The following is a 23,071-nucleotide window of genomic DNA, read 5'->3' on the forward strand; positions in this document are numbered from 1 at the left end:
CACATGGTCAAACGCCTTGGCGACATCCACCGTCACATAAATCCAGGACTGTGGCCAGACCAATGGAGCCAATTTAAGTGTGATTAAGATCTCTCATATTCCTACCAAGCAAGAACCTCGCTGATCTTGGTGTGCCAGATGGCTCACAACTTTGTTTAACCGCCCTGCTAAAATACCAGTTAAGACTTTATAATTGCAATTAAGTAGCAATATTGGGGGGTCAGATTGACACTGTAGGGAATTCTTGCCTAGCTTCAATATGAATGAGATTACTGCGTCATTCCAAGACCTCGGAATAGGATCACCCTTCAGCAATATGGCATTAAACAACTGTACCCATACTGGAACAATAACCTCCTCCATTGCCGAATAAAGTTCACTGGGGTTCCCGTCAGGCCCTGTCGCTTTCCCTTTCTTTGCCTTGCTAAAATCTCACTACCAGAGATCACCTGATACAATAATTGATCCTGCTCACTAGACAGTTTCGAAAGATGTTTCTGCCAGAGCCATGCTTCTACTGCCTTTATATCTGACTCTAAATTTTCTCTATATAACTCCTGAAAAAAGGTTTTTAAAGCATCTTTTATCTTAGAGTTATCTTCAACAACCAACCCTGCATCACCACCCATAATCTTCTGGATGTTATTCTGGTGCGTACCCAATCTAGATTTCCAAGACAGCAACTTCCCGCTGCTTACCCCATGTATTATATCTTGTGCTGTACTAACTTCCCACTGCTGTGACACTTTTTCCTCCATCATAACTCTGAACTTTAACTGCAAATCGTGTAGATCTTCCAACATTTTCACCCTTCCCGCCTTGTTTAATGTGTTGGTTTTTAGCACCTCTTTCATTCTTGCGATCTTCCCCTCCATTTGGGCCTGTTGTAATTTCTCCTGCCTTACCTAGTGGGCAGCTAAACTATTTATTGCCCCCCTTAACCAAGCCATATATTTATCCCATATCACATGTTTTGGAGCAGTCGCCTGATTCATAGAAAAAAACTCCTTAGATTGTTGTAATATCTTATCAACTAGCTCTGACTGTGCGAACATCCTTCTATAGATTGTCCATCTCCTTTCTTCCCACACATTCCTCTGCTCAGTTTGTAACAGCAAGGCCGAATGATCTGATAGATGGATGGGCAGGTGGTCTAACCCTATAACTCTCTCCATCTCCTTTCTTTCCATGAAGAAATAATCTAGCCTTGAGCAATATCCGTTCTTTTTACTATGTAAAGTATATTCCCTGCAATTCCCTTTCAATCTCCGCAGAACAACACATAAATCTAAATTTTCCATCATGTCCAACAGATAAGCTCTCATCTATGGGGAACTAATTTGTATCCTGTCTGAGGACCTGTCTAGGGTATTATCCAGTAAGACATTGAAGATCCCTCCTAGGATAATAGGTGCTTTGAAGTAGAGAGGTTTGCACAGAGCTGAGATAACGAGGTGGTATCATCCACATTTCGGCCGCAATAGCTTACTAAGGTGTACACAGCATCATAGACCTTTATCTCAGCAATTATCCATCACCCGCCTTCATCCGCCTCATACCGAACTAGACTCTCCCCTGAATTTACTTTTAATACCAGGGCAATTCCTTTGGTACAATGTTGCTACTATGGCCTCCACCCATCTTTGCTTCAAGAAAAGATCCTTACACTCCTGTCTCAAGAGATGTGTCTCTTGAAGCATGAATATCTGGGCTTTGCTTTCTTTTAAATATTGTAAAACTATTTGCCGCCTTTTAGCCACCCGAAGCCCGTTTACATTCCAGCAGAGGATCGCCCAGGTTTTCATCGTATTTCTCTCACCCAAGCCCATTCCTTCCATTCCAGGTCCTGCTATACCCAGAGCCTACATATCTAATTGGTGCTTCAATCAGACTTCTAATCGCATGACTTAAACTGAGGACATCAATTTTTTTTTCTCCCACTGCTCCCCTCCACATGCGCCCCCTCTTGGGAACTCTCCCTACTATGGTTTTAGGCATTTCCTAATGCCTGTTTCCCCAGCCCTAAGGAAAACCATCACCACACCTTCACACTTTTTAATTTCCGCTTGGGTGCCCCCCTTCTTTATCTGAGCAATAAAATCATCCACATCCGCTGGTTCCGAAAAGTTGTGCATCTTTTTTGCCACATAACCTTCATGATAGCTGGGAACCTCAGTTGTGCCATGGCACCCAACTTCTTTAGATCCTCCAGTCTTTTCCCCAGCTCCCACTGTCTGTCGGCCATCTCTTTAGAGATGTCAGTTCTAATCCTGATAATTACCCCTAGCGCTTGCAGGGAGCTTGATTTCAGGGCTAGCCCCAATATTTTTTCTTTCGCAGAATATGAAAGAAATTTTACCGGAATCTATTTTTCTGCCCAGGATGTTGTTAAAAAGAGTCTCTTTGCACTTGCTGAATTTCTGCTTCAAGGTTGTCCATCCAACTGTCTTGCGGGAAAGAATTCCTCAACAAGTTGACTACAAATGTTTGTACCCCCAGAATTCTGACATTATTTCTTCTAGCATTATTTTCTATTCTTTCCAGTCTTGTCTTTATGTGAGTCACCTCCCAGGTGTTTTCTTGCACCACAGTTTGAAGGTCCTGAATCCCCTCTTCTAAGTCCTGAGTATGCTGAGTTAAGTTCTCTATTTTGGCTTCTAGGCTGGAGCAGGTGGCCTGAGTCCCCTTCTAGTTTACCTCCAAAATTGCAAAGTGCTCTTTATTCTCTTGGGATAATTGATCAAGGATCTGATGAACCCAAGCCCACCCGTTAGGCCCACCATTACGTGTACCTACATTTTCCATATCCAGGGGCTCAGGCTACGTACTGCTCTCTCCCGTGAAAATCCCCCTTTCAGCTGGATCAGCAGTATCCACCGCCAAACCTGCAAATGTGTTATGCGTTATTAGCGCTGTTATCACTGGGAGGTCTGCAGTGGTAGATGCCTCAGCGGAGTTAGTTCTCCCAACTTCCATGTCTCTCGCTTCGTACCAGTGCTCTATTGCTTACTTCTGCTTCGCCTTATCCTCTCTAATGCAGCCACTCGTATCAGGTCGAATTTTAAAGTACATTTTTAATGAGGGAGTAATTCTCTGGGGATTTGTAACTTTAAAATATTTTTTCTCAGTTGGGAGACCCCATAATACTGTTTTCTCTGAAGGGTTTTTGAAGTGAGGAGCCTTAACTAGAGAATTCTTCGATGGGGGTTTAGTTGCTCTAAAAGGGACCTTTACTTTCATTTGTTCCAGGCTGGCACTGTCTTTTCCTCCACCCTCCTGTATGTTACAACCCTGCTTCATGTGAGGTACATTTCTAGCATATTGGATCCTAAAGTCAGCCCCTACACCTGGGCCCAGCTCACCATCTAGGTGTTGATCATCATTCTCCATTAACAAGAAAAGCCGCCTGGTCACTTTGTCTGCCACAACCCTCTGCTTTGACTCCTCTCCTCTGTCCCAGTACTTATCTCTCTTTCGAACCGACAAGTCTGCCGCTGTCTCCCCTGATGTGACCTCATACTTGGCAGCCTCCATCGCACAGCGCATTGCTCCCAGAGTGTGCCGGCCGCCAAAGCCCAGCAAAGAATGCCCGAGGCCACCATTCGCAATCTGCACTGCCTCGAATCAATGGTAAGGGGAGGTGGGGGGGTGCCCGAGATGCTGTACAGCTTACAAGGTGACACGAGCGGCGCTCACTGTGCCATGGTGTGGCTTTCCCTCTGGCGGATGACCTGACCAGCCGCTAGCCGGCCGCCATGTTCCCCGCTCGGTGAAAGCTATCTTAAAAAACACAGTACAACTACAACCTCACACTATCACAACATTTCCCAGAACACCAAAAATAAAAACGGTCTTGCTACAGATGGAGGTGGCCCTGTCCAGGAAAGACTCAAAAGATGTTAGTATTAGATTTACCAACACTGAGGGAAGGACCAGTGCAATCAAAGACCGTAATAACCTCCACACCAAACACATTAAAAAATCCCCAACTTCTTGCTGGCTAGCCTCAAATGTGACATTATGGAACTAGCAGATCGTAAGAGAAGGAGCAACCTTTGAACATTTGGACTACCAGATGGGCCTGAAGATGAAGCTCGCACGACGATCCATTTCAATAGTATTCTGGATGCCATCAACTTTGAACATCAACTTCACTAAAGACTTTGAACTGGAACATACCCACCATGCGCCAAGATTCAAACCCAAGAACTCAGTCTCACTGAGATCTCTAATTTTGATACCCCTAAAACATTAATACTCTCAAATCATACTAGCTTATATGAGGAAAGTTGAATTGGTCAACTGGCAATCTCTCTCTCGCAGGATTTTGGCAGAACATGGTCAGCCACCAGTAGAAAAGGTTTTCTGGACCCTCAGGAAAAAACTCAGAGAAAAAGCAGTTCAGCACTCCTCTATTGACCCTGTCAAGCTCAAGATTGTTTTTTCAAAGTTCAAACCCTTCACGGAACCTTCAAACCTAGAAAAAGTTTTAGAGGATAGGTCTGAATTTTGGATGGAGGAGGAATGGAGTCTACTCCAGATTGCCCCCTAATCTCGCACATGTCTCTATCATTGTTGGGTAACATGCACCGCTCATGCCAAGCATCACTCCTCGGTCATATACCCTCATACATGCTTCTCATCATAACCAAGACCATATCTGATAGCCTACTCATATCTCTCACATATCACTGCAACACTGTGGATCAATGGCTTCACTCCTCGCTCATATACCCTCATACATGCTTTCTCATCATAACCGAGACCATATCTGATAGCCTACTCATATCTCTCACATATCACTGCAACACTGTGGATCAATGGCATCACTCCTCGCTCATATACCCTCATACATGCTTCTCATCATAACCGATACCATATCTGATAGCCTACTCATATCTCTCACGTATCACTGCAACACTGTGGATCAATGGCATCACTCCTCGCTCATATACCCTCATACATGCTTTCTCATCATAACCGATACCATATCTGATAGCCTACTCATATCTCTCACATATCACTGCAACACTGTGGATCAATGGCATCACTCCTCGCTCATATACCCTCATACATGCTTTCTCATCATAACCGAGACCATATCTGATAGCCTACTCATATCTCTCACGTATCACTGCAACACTGTGGATCAATGGCATCACTCCTCGCTCATATACCCTCATACATGCTTTCTCATCATAACCGAGACCATATCTGATAGCCTACTCATATCTCTCACATATCACTGCAACACTGTGGATCAATGGCATCACTCCTCGCTCATATACCCTCATACATGCTTCTCATCATAACCGAGACCATATCTGATAGCCTACTCATATCTCTCACATATCACTGCAACACTGTGGATCAATGGCATCACTCCTCGCTCATATACCCTCATACATGCTTTCTCATCATACCCGAGACCATATCTGATAGCCTACTCATATCTCTCACATATCACTGCAACACTGTGGATCAATGGCATCACTCCTCGCTCATATACCCTCATACATGCTTTCTCATCATAACCGAGACCATATCTGATAGCCTACTCATATCTCTCACATATCACTGCAACACTGTGAATCAATGGCTTCACTACATTATCTAAGAGGATACCATTGCTGCCACTGACTTCTCAGCCTCATCGCCTTACCAACACTCACAAATAGCAGATGCAACAGACAACTCCTGGCTGAACCCACTTTACCAATATAAACAACCTATGGTATCTGTGCTCACTTCCCGTTTACAGCATACACCTTTCTCCCGGGCCAGAATGTCACCAGAATGAGCGCAATGAGACGGTATTGTATATTGTATTAAGGTGCCATTCAGAGCATAGATGATTATTCATATTGTACAGGGTACTTCAGGTATTTGTGTTGCACGCTATTTTGTACTGCACGTCACGGACATTTTGCAGTTGTTTGTACATGATTATGCACCAATACTATTAACTTGTTTGTGAATACCAAAAAAGAGTAAACTTACACAAAAGTGTGAGTTTATCTTTGTGAATCGAGCCCATGATATCTGCTATTTCACCAGCAGCTGTGTAAATAGTGAAGTTTTGTTGATATTTGCTTGACCACTGGCCATATCATGCATATGTACTCTGTGTAACCAATAGCTGGGTAAATAGTAATAGTTCTTTGCTGTCTGCAAGTCCGCCATCCAGATAGGATATAGGTGGTCATTACAACCCTGGCGGTCGGTGTTAAAGCGGCGGTAAGACCACTAACAGGCCAGCGGTAAAATATTTGGAATCACGACCGTGGCGGAAACCGCCAACAAAGACAGTCACTTTAACACTCCGACCGTCACGGCGGTACAAACAAACAGCTTGGCGGTCACCGCCAACAGACAGGCGGTAGACAATGTACCGCCCACACTATTATGACAGGCCAATCCGCCACCTTTTCCAGGGCGGATTCACCGCGGATAAAAACACGGATGAAACAGGAATCCCGAAGGGAAAATGCTCACCTCTACACACTCCACGAGGAACGAGGACGCCATGAACCCGGAACTCCAAATTCTCCCTGCAATAGTCTTCCTGCTCCTCTACCAGGAGCATGAACGCCGGCGGCGAAGACCACGGTGAGTACTGCACCTACGACACAGGGGAGGGGGGAGGGAAAAAACAGGGACACACACATGCAACACCCCCACCCCCACCCCCACCCTCACCCACTACAACACACACACTAATACATATCTATACATTATAGTTACGCCCCCCAAACCCCCCGGAAGAATGCAAAGACAATAGATAATGATTGTAACCATTATAATATATTAAAAGCAAGTAGGCAGAAATATATATATACACCATGTACATAATATATACCAAGCATAGTAGTCCAGGTAGTGTTCTAAGAAAGTGTGTGGAACACTGGGACCACACGGTATGGGCGAGGCCCACACAAGATCCCCCACAATGACGGAGAGAACACTGCAGGGGCATCAGAGAGCAACTGAACAGACACCTCAGGGGGAGGGAAAGGGGGGGCACCTCAGCCACTTGAGTGCACAACGCCAAATCCACGAGGGGGCCACATGCCCACTGTTCCACCCTGGGGAGTGCAAAGCCACAGTCTCACAAGTCTCTACAGTGGGTGGTTTGCCCACTGTTCAATCCTGGGGAGTGCAAAGCCACAGTCTCTCAAGTCTCTACAGTGGGTGGCTTGCCCTCTGTTCAATCCTGGGGAGTGCAAAGCCACAGTCTCTCAAGTCTCTACAGTGGGTGGGTTGCCCACTGTTAAATCCTGGGGAGTGCAAAGCCACAGTCTCATAAGTCTCTACAGTGGGTGGTTTGCCCACTGTTCAATCCTGGGGAGTGCAAAGCCACAGTCTCACAAGTCTCTACAGTGGGTGTGTTGCCCACTGCCATATCCTGGGGAGTGCAAAGCCACAGTCTCACAAGTCTCTACAGTGGGTGGCTTGCCCACTGTTCAATCCTGGGGAGTGCAAAGCCACAGTCTCTCAAGTCTCTGCAGTGGGTGGCTTGCCCACTGTTCCATCCTGGGGAGTGCTAAGCCACAGTCTCACAAGTGGATGCCTTACTCCACTGGTTCTGGAGGGGCTTTGTGCCCAGAGTGCTTCATCCTGCCAAGGACTGAGGTAGTGGATGTGATACTCCACTCGTTCTGGAGGGGGCTTTGTGCCCAGAGTGCTTCATCCTCCCAAGGACTGAGGTAGTGGATGTGATACTCCACTGGTTCTGGAGGGGGCTTTGTGCCCAGAGTGCTTCATCCTGCTAAGGACAGAGGTAGTGGATGCCTTACTCCACTGGTTCTGGAGGGGGCTTAGTGCCCAGAGTGCTTCATCCTGCTAAGGTCAGAAGTAGTGGATGCCTTACTCCACTGGTTCTGGAGGGGGCTTTGTGCCCAGAGTGCTTCATCCTGCGAAGGACAGAGGTAGTGGATGTATCTCTCCACTGGTTCTGGAGGGGGCATGGTGCCCAGAGTGCATCATTCACCCCGTGATGGACTCAGTTGCGTCAGTGCCCTTTCCGCTCATGGGGGCGGTGCCCTGTTCAGCGGTGCTTGAGATGGCGGTGCCCTGTTCAGTGGTGCTTGAGATGGCGGTGCCCTGTTCAGCGGTGCTTGAGATGGCGGTCTCCATTGCAGGGTCTCAGCTGCTGGCGGTCCTTCATGGCCCAGCGGGTCTTTTGCTGGCGGTCCTTCATGGCCCAGCTGGGCTTTTGCTGGCGGTCCTTCATGGCCCAACGGGGCTTTTGCTGGCGGTCCTTCATGGCCCAGCGGGGCTTTTGCTGGCAGTCCTTCATGGCCCAGCGGGGCTGGTGCTAGTGGTGGTCTCCTGGGCAGCGGAGCTGGTGCTGGCAGTGGCCTCCTGGGCAGCTGGGCTGGTGCTGGCGGTTGCCTCCTGGGCAGCTGGGCTGGTGCTGGCGGTGGCCTCCTGGGCAGCTGGTGCTGGGGGTGGCCTCCTGGGCAGCAGGGATGATGGCGGTCTTCCCAGACTTGCCGGGTTTCTTGTGGCCCTTCCCCACCTTGGAAGGTGTCACAGCTGACTCCACACTCCCACCTGTACCCCTGGGAGCGGCTTTGGTGGCTGGAGTCTTCCCCCTCTCCCGCCAGGCACTGGCCAACTTCTGATGCTTCACAGGTGGGGGACTGTCTGTGCTGTGGCTCCGTGCCACACTGGCTGCCCTGGTGGCCGGTGAACTCCAGATTCCGGTGACTACAGGCACCACTGGTCCCGGAGATGTTGTGGCTGATGTGCTAGTTTGGGACCTATGAGATGGACGGGGTGGGGGAGGTGTGGGAAAGAGGTCAAGGGTGGAAGGAAAGGTTTTTGGGATACACTGGGACGGGTAGCTGGAGGGGGTTTGGGAGTGGAGGAAGAGGTGGTCGTTGTAGGAGGTGTACGTTTGGGTGAAGGTGCAGGCGCTGGAGGCTGTCGTGAGGTGGATGGCTGTTGGGTGGGTGTGTGCCTGCGTTTGTGTATCTTGTTTGGGGGCGTCACAGACACACTGGGAGAGGATACAGGGGACGTGTGAATGGTAGTGGGGGTGGTGACTGCACGCGAGCGGGGTGTGGTGGTGGGTGTGCTGGAGAGGGATGTTGTGGCTGTAGATGTAGTGCATGCAGGTGTGAGTGTAGACAAGACTGGGAGGGAGGAGGGAGATGAGGAGGAGGGGGACACAGTGGAGGCAGTGGATGTTGCTGTGTCTGCATGTGTGTGATGCTTGCGTGAATGCCTGTGGGATGTGTGGTGCTTATGTTTGCCTGAGCTACCCTTGGGTGTTGACGTGTGTGCATGTTGGTCTGTAGGTGTGCTTGAGATAGGCTGAGGTAGAGGGGATTGGGTCGGGTGGGGGAAGTTGGAGGGGGAGGCTAGAGACGGGGACAATGGCTGCCAGTGCTGAGGCCAGAGTCTGAAAAGCTCGCTGAAGGGCCGCCTGACCAGAATGAATGCCCTCCAGGAATGCATTAGTTTGTTGCAACTGCCTCTCTACACCCTGGATGGCATTCAAAATGGTAGACTGCCCAACAGTGAGGGCCCTGAGGAGGTCAATGGCCTCCTCACTGAGGGCAGCAAGGGTGACTGGGGCAGGGCCTGAGGTGCCTGGGGCGAAGGTGATGCCCACCCTCCTGGGTGAGTGGGCACGGGGCAAAGGCTGAGGGGCTGCTGGGAGGGTGGTGCTGGTAGGGGGGGTGGCGGCTGTACCTGTAGATGCATGGGGCACAGACGTTGCAACCACCACAAGGGAGCTCCTATCAGAGGACGAGTCCGTGTCGCTGGTCTCAGCTCCTGTCCCCGCCGTGGAGCTCCCCTCGCCCTCCGTCCCACTGGTGGATTCAGACTCCATAGTGTCGCCCTCCAGGACCATGTGGGATGCAGCTCCCTCGTGCTCCGGTGCCACTGCTCCTCCGCCTGATGATGCTAATGCACACAAGAACAGGGAGACCACAAAAAGGGGGGGAGACAGAAGAGAGACTTGTTGAGTGCATGCATTACTGCTACCGTTGGGGGACACGACAGACACAGAAGCCCCCTGCACTACGCCCCGCTCTTGGGCTCCACTGTTCAATTCCTGGGAAATGGCCTACAAGGCTATGGACGACATCTGCACACATAGATGACACAGGGGCATGACTAGGTGTACATGGCACTCTACAGAGGTGGGCTGGGGTGCCACATGGCCTGCCTTACGGAGGGGCCTTGCCTACAGAACTCGCCCTGGCCTAGGGAAACCCACAGCCCACCTACCCCACCCAGACACCTCCACTGCACGCAAAGTCAGCAGAATGAGAGTGTACTCACCCCCTTGTGTCTGCTGTGATGCCCTCAAGCGCCCATCCAACTCCGGGTAGGCCACCGCCAGGATCCGGAACATCAGGGGGGTCATGGTGCGACGGGCACCCCTCCCACGTTGGGAGGCCATCCCTAGCTGAGCCTCCGCCGTCTTCTTCGTCCAGCGGCGAATGTCCTCCCATCTTTTACGGCAGTGGGTGCTCCGTATGTGGTAGACCGCCAGGGTCCGGACATCCTTGGCGATGGCACGCCAAATATCTTTTTTCTGGTGGGCGCTGACCTACATGAAATGTACAGGGGAAAAAGAGAAGTTATTACCAACTGCACCGTCAAAGTGATTGGCCCCCATCCCTACCCTTGCCATGTGGCACATGCATTCACCGTCTTTCATGCACGCAGCTCTCTCCCCCCTTCCTTCTTACATCCTTCTCCACACAGGCATAGCCCATACAACATGCTCCCTGTGTACATACCTGTTTGTCTGGAGGACCGTAGAGTAGCATGTACTGGGGGAAGACCCCGTCCACGAGCTTCTCCAACTCCTGTGCAGTGAAGGCAGGGGCCCTTTCCCCAGACACTCGAGCCATTGCCTCTTCCAGACCGAGGTCACAGCAGCACTTGCAGTGTAGGTCCTCTCCTGTCGAAGATCAGGTATCGAGTGATTGAACAGATAGAAAATGGCGGTTACGTCCGCAGCGGTGTAAACCGTCACCGCCGGCGCACATCGTCATTGGCTCCTGGGACCCAATGCAGCATTGCGCCGCGGTCTTCGACAGCCTACCGCGACGGTGTACAACACCATCGCAGTTACCTCACATCCCATTGTCCCACTTTAGAGGTCAGGCAGCCGCCATTTCAGGGGCCCACATGGCTTCATTTCCAACTGCGTCACACATACCTAGGCCTAGACTCAACACACATACAGGCCACCTTTTGTGTATGAATGGTGTTCTGTGTTAACTGTGGGTACGTACCTCTGAGTTGGTTGACTCTGTGCTCGCTGTTGTCCTTCATAGGTACCGTCCGCTGGGACATGTGAGGAGATGGCGGCATCCTGCGGTGTACAGACCGCTGGAGGACCTGTCGACAATGGAGGAGCGACATGTCATAATCACATACAGGCTTGACTGTGCCACAATCCAGGAACTGTGTACCCAGCTGGAGCCAGACCTGATGTCAGCAATCCGCCATCCCACAGGAATCCCCCTTCAAGTGCAGGTGCTGTCAGTGCTCCATTTACTTGCAAGTGGGTCTTTTCAAACAACAGTGGCCATAGCATCAGGGATGTCCCAGCCTATGTTTTCCAACCTGTTGTCCAGAGTGTTGTCTGCCCTTCTGAAACACATGCAGAGCTATATCGTTTTCCCTCAGGTGAAGGATTTGCCTACAGTGAAAGGTGATTTCTATGCCCTGGGACATATCCCCAACATCATAGGTGCCATTGATGGGACCCATGTGGCTTTGGTCCCCCCCCCCCCCCCACAGGAGTGAACAGGTGTACAGAAACCGGAAGAGTTATCATTCTATGAATGTACAGATAGTATGTTTGGCAGACCAGTACATCGCCCATGTGAATGCCAAGTTCCCTGGCTCAGTGCATGATGCCTACATCCTGCGGAATATGTGATGGGGCAAGTCCAGAGGCACCATGTGTGGCTATTAGGTGAGCACCTGGAGGCAAGTCAGTGGGAATGGTTGTCTGGGTCTGGGGTTACCCTACAGGTTAGTGTGTGTCTAATACTTGTCCCTCGCCATTTGCAGGTGACTCTGGTTACCCCAACCTGTCATGGCTACTGACCCCAGAGAGGAATCCCAGGACAAGGGCAGATGAACGCTACAATGAGGCAGATGGGCGAACTAGGAGGGTGATCGAGCGGACTTTCGGCCTCCTGAAGGCCAGGTTCTGGTACCTCCATATGACAGGTGGATCCCTATTCTACTCACCAAAGAAGGTGTGCCAGATCATCGTGGCCTACTGTATGCTTCATAACTTGCCATTGCGACGACAGGCGCCTTTTCTGCAGGAGGATGGTCCAGATGGCGGTGTTGTTGCAGCTGTGGAGCCTGTGGATAGTGAAGACGAGGAAGCAGAGGAAGAAGACATGAACAACAGGGACTCAGTGATCCAGCAATATTTCCAGTGAGACACAGGTAAGAGGACAGACCTGCCTACTACATGTACTTAAACACTACTACCTCTCTACTGTCTGTCGTTTTCACCCAGTGTATGGTCACTGATTTGTCACGGTCCCTTACGATTTCACAGATGTGGGTCCCACTGTGTGACATCTGCTTTGATTCCTCATGGACTTGAGCTGTGTGACATAGGTATGTTGACATTACAATTGAAAGAGCATTTTGTCACTGTAATTGCTAATACACTATTTCGAAATCACAGACAGACTCCAGATTGTTTTGCGTTTTAAGTGTGTTTATTTAAGTGCTAAATATTGGAGGGGGTAGTCCAGTCTATTAGTCTCACAGGTGCACTGCCCAAATGGGCATAGGAAGTGGAGCTGGGGCAGTTTAAGGATGGACAGGGTGGCAAAGTGGGACAGTAGGATGACAATCAGGGTGGTCTCATTTCCTGGTGGGGGTCTTGGCATCGTGCTCTGTCTTTGTCCTGGATCTAAGGGACCGTTTGCGGGGTGGTTCTCCCTCTGCAGGGGGTGGGGTGCTGGTGTGGTGGTCCTGTGGTGGTGCCTTCTGTCGACTAGCGCCGGCGGAGGTGGTGGGCAGTTCATCGTCCATGCTAGTGTCAGGGGCCCCTTGTAGTGCCACAGTGTCCCTCCTGGTGTTGAGTACTTCCTTCAGCACCCCTACGAGGGTGCCCAGGGTGGAGCTGATGGTCCTGAGTTCCTCCCTGAAGCCCATATACTGTTCCTCCTGCAGGCGCTGGGTCTCCTGAAATTTGGCCAGTACCGTTGCCATCGTCTCCTGGGAGTGGTGGTAGGCTCCCATGATGGAGGAGAGGGCCTCGTGGAGAGTGGGTTCCCTTGGCCTTTCCGCCCCCTGTCGCACAGCAGCCCTCCCAGTTCCCCTGTGTTCCTGGGTCTCAGTCCCCTGGACCGTGTGCCCACTACCACTGTCCCCAGGTCCCTGTTGTTGTTGGGGTGGTGGGTTATCCTGGGTTCCCTGTAGTGGTGGACACACTGCTGATTGACGTGTCCTTGGGACGGAGGTATGGGTCCGCTGGGTGGGTGCTGTGCTGGTGTTTCCAGAGGGGGGAAGGTCTGTGATGGCCTGTACCTGTGTGAGGGGAATCGACTGTCCCGAGGTCCCCGATGGGCCGGGCTGGTCATCTAGATCCAGTTGGACAGAGATGCTGTCATCACTATGGGCCTCTTCTGTTGGTGGTGTGGACATGTGTGGACCCTCCTGTCCAGTGATGTTGGGTAGGGGCCCTGAAGGGGAATAAAAGGATGGTTATTACATCTGTGTGTGGCATGGTGTGCAATGGGTGGGTGACCGTGTACCCCAGTGCTTGCATTCCTTTGTGGGAGCTTGTGTGATGGTGGTTTACGGGGTTGTATGGGTATGTGCAGTGGACATGCTTTAGTTATGGGTGTCCATGCTTTGTAGTTGCATGCAGGGCTTGGTGTTGAGATGTGTGGTTTGTGATGTTGGGACATATGTGAGGAGTTGGGGTGCTGGGGGTGAGGGTGGGGGTATGTGATAGCATGCAGGTAGGGTGGGGGATGTAATATTTAAGATTTGACTTACCAGAGTCCATTCCTCCACCTACTCCTGCGAGGCCCTCAGGATGCAGAATCGCCAAGACCTGCTCCTCCCATGTTGTTAGTTGTGGGGGAGGAGGTGGGGGTCCGCCACCAGTCCGCTGAACCGCCAGGTTGTGTCTTGAGACCACGGAACGCACCTTCCCCTGTAGGTCGTTCCACCTCTTCCTGATGTCCTCCCGATTTCTTGGGTGCTGTCCCACTGCGTTGACCCTGTCCACTATTCTTCGCCATAGCTCCATCTTCCTTGCTATTGAGGTGTGCTGCACCTGTGCTCCGAATAGCTGTAGCTCTACCCGGACGATTTCCTCCACCATGACCCTGAGCTCCTCCTCTGAGAACCTGGGGTGTCTTTGCTGTGCCATGGGGTGGTGTAGGTGATGTGTGGGGTGGATTGTGTGGTGATAAGTGTGCTGATATGTAGTGGTGTGTTGTGTGAGGTGCGTGGAAGTTGTGTGGGTGATGGTGTTGTGTGCCTGTGGATGCTGTTGTTCTTGCTGGTGGTGTCTCTCTCTGGCCTTCTTTCTGAATTTTTTGTCGTGGGGGTTTGTGTGTGATGTGGGTGTGTGTTTTATATTGTAATGGGTGTGTGGGAGTGGTTTTGTGTGTCATGATAGTGTGGGCGTATTTCTGTTGGCGTGACGGTGGAGGTTTTGCTTTCGCCAGTTTATCACTAACCTTTTTGTGTAGAAGACTTGTATGGGTGTCTGAATTTTTTGGCGGATTCCGTGCTTTGGGTCATAATAGCTGTGGTGGTTTTCTGCGGCCGTGGCGGTGTGTTGGCGGTCTTCTGCACGGCGGTAAGCGGCTTTTACCGCCAATGTTGTAATGAGGGCCATAATGTCTTGTATTTAGCCAGCAGCTTGGTAAATAGCAATGTTTCTTTGCTATTTTTAGTGTTGCAGGTCCATTAGCGCATAATCTCTTCTAATATCCATCAGCCAAGTAAATTGTGAAGTTCTTTGCTGTTTCCACTGCCTCTTGCGAACCATACTTAAACTTTTATATTTACTGTGCAGTTGGGTAAAAAGTAGCATTTATTTGCTAGTTACACAATGGCCTGGTAAATAATGAAGTTTCTTTGTATAGGCACCAGTATAATAGTAAATAATCTCTGATTTCAGTTGCCAGATGGATACCAGATAAAATTAAATAGATACCACTTACAAATACAGATTGTATGACATTGTTCGCCCTTTTACCTTCACGAGATAAGAACATGTGATAGGAATAAAGCAATTATGAGAGATGGTCCAGTGATTCAGCAGCAGGAAACCTGCCATTGAACCCCAGCTTTTTCACGGGTCTGAATTGTGTGATCCTGGGCAATCCCCATGCTGAATCAGTGCTGGAGAATGATGTGTTTACTGTGAAGGGGCAGACATGAAGATGTAGCGCTCCGACATATAGGACAGCTTCAGGCAGCATTCCGTCTTTATAAGAATCACAATCAGCAGTAAACAGCACAGCAGAGAGGCTCTGGCTGAGAAGAGGGAGGATGACTGCATTGTGTGGTTTTCCTCTAACCTGTATTAGAGGAGGGGGTTCTTTAAAGATATCAGCATTTCTGGCTATAAAACAACCACAATCTCCTGGGACTGTCGGACCATCCATGTCTGAACAACATCCATGTCTGTGACATGTGAACTCCCAGGACTTTCTGCCACAAAATGCTTCTTTGTGTGAAATGTTTTCACTGCTGGAGCCTGGAGGCGGCGGTTCCGTCAGCGGCCACCGGAGGGCGCTCCTCGCCTGCTGATGAATCCACTGAGCACTTTGTATGAAAGGGAGAAGGATTTCCTCTTCCGGGTCAGTGGCGGCAGAGACAGCACTAGCAGCGGATGCTGACATCACTTCCGGCCTCTCCCTCTGTGTCCCGCCTGCTGCAGAGGAGGAAGGACCCCCTGTCTGTCTGTGGAGTTATCTTCATCTTCAGACCCTCACAGACCCCCCTCAGACCCCAAATCTGCACCTGCCCCCCCCAGCCCCAGGAGGAGGAGAGAGCCTGGAAATGTCTGCACAGGTTTCTGCTCAGGTAGGAGATTGTCAGCACCTTCTGCTGTGTTTGTAGAAATAGACTGAATAATCCTGGAGGAAATCTCTGCCAGGAGCCGGGCTGAGCTGGGCCCTTCTATCCGGGGACCTCTGGGGGGCTTTCCTTCCGGCCCTGGGGGTGTTTGTGTCATCATTTGTGTTAAAGAGGGGATCTGTGCACTGCACTGCATCTTACTGCACTGAGGGGTCTGTGCACTGCACTGCATCTTACTGCACTGTGAGGACTCTCTGCCAGGAGCCGGGCTGAGCTGGGCTCTTCTATCCGAGGGCCTCTGGGGCGCTGGGGGTGTTTGTGGTCATCATTTGTGTTAAAGAGGGGATCTGTGCACTGCACTGTGAAGAATCTATGAACTGCAACCTACTGCAGTATGAGGTATCTGTGTACTGCATCTTACTGCTCTGTGAGGAATCTGTGCACACTGCACTGCATCTTACAGCACTGAGGGATCTGTGCACTGCACTGTATCTTACTGCACCGTGAGAAATCTGTGCACTGCACCTGACTGCACTGTGAGGAATCTGTGCACTGCACTGCATCTTAATGCAATATGAGGAGTCTGTGCACTGCACTGCATCCTACTATACTTTGAGGAATCTCTGCCAGGAGCCGGGCTGAGCTGGGCTCTTCCATCTGGGGACCTCTGTGGGGCTTTCCTCCCGGGCCTGGGGGTGCTTGTGGTGATCATTTGTGTTAAAGAGGGGATCTGTGCACTGCACTGGATCTTACTGCACTGTGAGGAATCTCTGCACTGAACTGGATCTTATTGTACTGTGAGGAATCTGTGCACTGGATCTTACTGAACTGTGAGGAATCTGCATTGCAATGCATCTTACTGCAGTGTGAGGAACCTGTGCATTGCACTGCATCTTACTTCACTGTGAGGAATCTGTGCACTGCATCTTACTGCACTGTGAGGAATCTGTGCACTGCACTGCATCTTACTGCAGTGTAAGTAACCTCTGCGCTGCAAGGCATCTTACTGCACTGTGAGGAACCTTTACACTGCATTGCATCTTGCTGCACTGTGAGGAATTTGTGCACTGCATCTTACTGCCGGTGAGGAATCTGTGCACTGCATCTTACTGCACTGAGGGTCTGTGCACTGCAATACATCTTACTGCACTATGAGGTATCTGCACTGCACTGCATCTTACTGCTCTGTGAGGAATCTGTGCACTGCACTGTATCTTACTGCTCTATGAGGAATCTGCACTGCATCTTACTGCACTATGAGAAATCTGTGCACTGCACTGCATCTTAATCCACTATGAGGAATCTGTGCATTTCACTGCATCTTACTGCACTGTGAGGAACCTGTGCATGGCATCTTACTGCAGTATGAGGAATCTGTGTACTGCATCTTACTGCACTGTGAGGAATCTGTGCACACTGCACTGTATCTTACTGCACCGTGAGAAATCTGTGCACTGCACCTGACTGCACTGTGAGGAATCTGTGCACTACACTGCATCTTAATGCAATGTGAGGAGTCTGTGCACTGCACTGCATCCTACTAGACTTTGAGGAATCTCTGCCAGGAGCCGGGCTGAGCTGGGCTCTTCCATCTGGGGACCTCTAAGGGGCTTTCCTTCCGGCCCTGGGGGTGCGCGTGGTGATTATTTGTGTTAAAGAGGGGATCTGTGCACTACACTGGATCTTACTGCACTGTGAGGAATTTGTGCATTGAATCTTACTGCACTGTGAGTAATCTCTGCACTGCACTGAATCTTATTGTACTGTGAGGAATCTGTGCACTAGTTCTTACTGCACTGTGAGGATTCTGTGCATTGCAATGCATCTTACTGCACTGTGGGGAATATGTGCACACTATCTTACTGCACTATGAGGAACCTGTGCATTGCATCTTACTGCAGTATGAGGAATCTGTGTACTGCATCTTACTGCACTGTGAGGAACCTGTGCATTGCACTGCATCTTACTGTACTGTGAGAAATATGTGCACTGCACCTGACTGCACTGTGAGGAATCTGTGCACTGCATCTTACTGCACTGTGAGGAATCTGTGCACACTGCACTGTATCTTACTGCACCGTGAGAAATCTGTGTACTGCACCTGACTGCACTGTGAGGAATCTGTGAACTGCACTACATCTTAATGCAATGTGAGGAGTCTGTGCACTGCACTGCATCCTACTAGACTTTGAGGAATCTCTGCCAGGAGCCGGGCTGAGCTGGGCTCTTCCATCTGGGGACCTCTGTGGGGCTTTCCTCCCAGGCCTGGGGGTGCTTGTGGTGATTATTTGTGTTGAAGAGGGGATCTGTGCACTACACTGGATCTTACTGCACTGTGAGGAATTTGTGCATTGAATCTTACTGCACTGTGAGGAACCTGTGCACTGCACTGCATCTTACTGCACTGTGAGGAATCTGTGCACTGCATCTTACTGCACTGTGAGGAATCTTTACACTGCATCTTACTGCACTGAGGGTCTGTGCACTGCAGTACATCTTACTGCACTATGAGGAATCTGTGCACTGCACTGTATCTTACTGCTTTATGAGGAATCTGCACTGCATCTTACTGCACTATGAGAAATCTGTGCACTGCAGTGGCTCTTAATCCACTATGAGGAATCTGTGCACTGCACTGTATCTTAATGCACTGTGAGGAAGCTGCACTACACTGCATCTTACTGCACTGTGAGGGAGCTGTGCACTACATCTTACTGCACTATAAGGAATCTGTACCACTGCACCCCACTGCACTGAGGAATCTGTGCACAGCATCTTACTTCACTGTGAGGACTCTGTGCACTGCATATTACTGCATTGTGAGGAATCTGTCCACTGCACTGTATCTCCCTGTTCTATGAGGAATCTGTGCACTGCACTCCATCTTACTGCACTGCGAGGGATCTGTGCACACTGAACAGCATCTTACTGCACTGTGAGGAATCTGTGCACTGCACTGTGAGGAATCTGTGTACGTTGTACTCCATTTTACAGCATTATGAGGGATCTGTGCGGTGTATCTTACTGCACTAAAATGAATTGGTGTCACTGCACTGTATTTTATTGCACTGTGAGGAATCTGTGCACTGCACTACATCTTATTGCACTGTGAGGAATCTGTGCACTGCACCTTACTGCACTGTGAATAATCTGTCCATGCTGCACTGCATCTTACTGCACCATGGGGATTCTGTACACTGCACTGCATCTTGCTGCACTGTGAGGAATCTGTATGCACTCTACTGCATTTTACTGCACTGTGAGGAATCTATGCCACTGCACTGCATCTTGGTGCACTATGAGAAATCTGTAAACACTGTACAGCACCTTACTGCATTGCAGCTTGCTGCATTGAGGAATCTGTGCACTTTACTGAATCTTACTGCACTATGAAGAATCTGTGCCACTGTACTGCATCTTACTGCACTATGAAGGATCTGTGCACTGCATCTAACTACACTGTTGAATCCGTGCACTGCATTGCATCTTACTGCACTACGAGGCATCTGTACATACTGGATTGCATTTTGCTGCACTGTGAGGAGTCTGTTCACACTCCACTTCATCTTACTGCACTAGGAGGGATCTGTGCACACTGCACTGCATCTTACTGTGCTATGAGGCATCTGTGCACTGCGTCATATTGCACTATGAGGAATATGTGCACAACACTGCACCTTACTGCACTATGTGGAATCTGTGCACTGGACTACATCTTACTGCAATGTGAGGAAGCTGTGCACACTGCACTGTATCTTACTGCACAGTGACAAATCTGAGCAATCTGCATCGTACTGTGCTATGATAAATCTACCTGCATAATACTACACTATGATAAATCTGTACACACTGCACTACACCTTACTGCGAGGAATCTGTCACACTGAGCTGCTGTTTACTTTACTGTGAGGAATATGCTCACACTGCATCTTACTACAGTATGACATATCTGTTTACACTGCACTGCATTTTAATGCACTATGAGGAATGTATTCATACTGCACTGCTTTTTACTATACTATGCGTGTTTTTTCCAGAGACAATGTATGCACTGGTGTTTGATGCACTATGCAGTATCTTTGGACACATGCACCTGCTCACTCATTCATTCATCTGCTCTCTCGTCCATTCAGTCATTGATCCATTAACTTAGTAATTCAAAATGAATCATCCATCCATTTACTCACTCATTAATCTTTCCATGTTGTCAACCTTTCATCCATCCACTCATTCATCCATTCACCAATATATTCACTCCTACATTTGTCAGTATTATCACTTAAGTGTTCCTTCTTTTAATTCTGCAATCAGATCCATCTATTTAGTCACACATTGACTTATTCATGCATTTACCCATTCACTCATTGTAGGAAGTTGGCTCTGTATATACTATCTCCAAGTGAGAGATAATGTGCACAGAGTCCAAGGCTTCCTCTTAGATGTTGATAGTGGCAATAATAGATAATACTAATGCTCTTTTTGTGGTAGTGCGGTTGAGCAGTTCGGCTTATCAGAGGGCTGTGTTAAGCATTTGTTGTACACACACAGGCAATAAATGAGAACACACACTCAAAGACTCAACTCCAGGCCAATAGGTTTTTATATAGAAAAATATTATTTTCTTAATGTATTTTAGAACCACAAGATTCAGAATTCAAGTAAATGCATAAATTGTAAGGTACTTGACATAGGTAAGCATAGAACTTTGAAGAAAACAGTAATGGACACAGTTTTGTCAAAAAATGGCAATAAGCTATTATAAGTGGACACTGCAAAATTCAAGAGTTGCTGGGGGAAGTAAGCACAGGTTAGTTTTTCAGGTAAGTAAAGCACCTACAAGTTCAGTCTCCGGGGCATGGGGATTCAAGGCAACCCCAAACACCCAGCACCAGCAACACAGGACCAGTCAGGTGCAGAGGTCAAAGTAGGGCCCAAACAACATATGCGCCTATGGAGACAGCGGGATGCTCCGGTTCCAGTCTGCTGGCAGGCAGGGCACAGGGGGGCTTCTCGGGCAAGCCACCGACGGGGCAAGAAGGAGGGTCACCTGCTGGTCCCTCCTGCACCGGTAGTCGTCTTCTCACAGGCCTGGGGACTACGGGTGCAGTGCTTCTTCCAGGCGTCGGCTTATTTGTAACCGGGCAGTCATGGTCAGGGGGATCGCTGTGGGGGTGCAGGGAGGTTGTCTCAGGGTGGCCACGTTGTGGGAGCCACTTGGGGGTCCTCGCTGCTGTGTTGTTTCCTCTGGACACGGGCCGGGGGCATTGGGTGCAGAGTGTTGGGGACTCACGCTTCAGGACTGAGGCTGGATTCCCTTTAAAGATGGTTTCTTTGTTGCTGTTTTGGACAGAGCTGCTGTCCACTGGAATTTCTTGGTCCTTTGGTTGCAGGTCAGTCCTCTGAGTCCTCAGAGGTCGCTGGTCCCGCTGGATACGTCACTGTTGCAGGTTCTTTGAGTCTGGAGACAGGCCGGTAGGGCTGAGGCCAAGTCAGTTGTCATCTCCGTCGTCCCTGTGGGGCTTTCAGGTCAGCAGTCCTTCTTCTTGTTTCAGGTTGTCACGAATCTGAAGTCCTGGATTCAGGGTTGCCCCTAAATACTGAAGTTAGAGGTGTGTTAGGGCTAGAGGGCAGTAGCCAATGGCTACTGTCTCTGAGGGTGGCTTGTGCCCCCTCCCTTTGGGGAGGAGGGGCACATCCCTGTTCCTATTGGGTCTAATCCTCCAAAGCAAGATGGAGGATTTCTCAAGGAGGGGGTCACTTCAGCTCTGGGCACCTTAGGGGTGGTCATGGCTGAGGGGTGACTCCTTGTTTTTCTCATTATCTCCCCTGGACTTGCTGGCAAAGGTGGGGGCTTGTCCGGGGGTGGGCATCTCCACTAGCTGGAGTGCCCTGGGGCATTGTAACACGAAGCCTGAGCCTTTGAGGTCACTGCTAGGTGTTACAGTTCCTGCAGAGGGGAAGTGTAAAGCACCTCCACCCAGTGCAGGCTTTGTTTCTGGCCCCAGAGAGCACAAAGGCTCTCACACCAGGGGGTCAGAAACTCATCTCTCAGTGTCAGGCTGGCACAGACCAGTCAGTCCTGCACAGAAGGATTGGGTAAAATACAGGGGGCATCTCTAAGATGCCCTCTGTGTGCATCTTTTAATAAATCCATCACTGGCATCAATGTGGGTTTATTATTCTGAGAAGTTTGATACCAAACTTCCCACTATTTATTATAGCCATTATGGAGCTGTGGAGTTCGTTTTGACAAACTCCCAGCCCATATACATAATATGGCCACACTGTACTTACAATATCTAAGAACAGACTTAGACACTGTAGGGGCATATTGCTCATGCAGCTATGCCCTCACCTGTGGTATAGTGCACCCTGCCTTAGGGCTTTAAGGCCTGCTAAAGGGATGACTTACCTAAGCCACATGCAGTATTTTGTGTGCATGGCATCATGAGGGGGATGCCATGTCGACTTTGCCTTTTTCTCCCCACCAACACACACAATCTGCAATGGCAGTGTGCATGTGTTTGTTGAGGGGTCCCTTAGGGTGGCACAACACATGCTGCAGCCCTTAGGGACCGTCCCTGGCCATAGGGCCCTTGGTACCACTGTTACCTTTTACAAGGGGCTTATCTGTGTGCCAGGGGTTTGACAATTGTGGAAACAATGGTAAATTTTTAGTGAAAGAAAACTGGTGCTGGGGCCTGGTTAGCAGGATCCCAGCACACTTCTCAGTCAAGTCAGCATCAGTATCAGGCAAAAGGTTGGGGGTGGGAGGGTAACTGCAACAAGGAGCCTTTTTCCTGCACTCATCCAAACACCCCCCCACATAAGATTGCCAATTAATGAATGAGCACTTTTGTTAATTAAAAAGCACATTTCGCTTTTTGACTTTATTGTTTCCTTATCTTTCTTAAAGCGTCACTCTGAAGAGTGTGATCATTCTTGAAGGAAAGATCCCCCGAGGAAATTCTGATACCACGTTTTTTTTTTTAATTACTTCCTCAATCTGAGCTCC

General features: G+C 49.6%; 1 long non-coding RNA gene and 1 pseudogene across 1 annotated transcript in view; both read left to right on the top strand.

Annotated features, from left to right (window-relative positions):
- Nucleotides 1–23,071, top strand: part of LOC138286916 (zinc finger protein 208-like) — a 255,326-nt pseudogene that overhangs the window by 180,448 nt on the left and 51,807 nt on the right.
- LOC138287258 (uncharacterized) overlaps nt 15,912–23,071 on the top strand; it is a 55,315-nt gene continuing 48,155 nt past the window's right edge. Inside the window, exon 1 of the long non-coding RNA XR_011202181.1 lies at nt 15,912–16,062. This is a non-coding gene — a long non-coding RNA (uncharacterized lncRNA). The remainder of the gene's footprint in view (nt 16,063–23,071) is intronic.

The sequence above is a fragment of the Pleurodeles waltl genome, chromosome 4_1 (genome assembly GCF_031143425.1).
Source record: "Pleurodeles waltl isolate 20211129_DDA chromosome 4_1, aPleWal1.hap1.20221129, whole genome shotgun sequence".
NCBI classification, from domain to species: Eukaryota; Metazoa; Chordata; class Amphibia; order Caudata; family Salamandridae; genus Pleurodeles; species Pleurodeles waltl.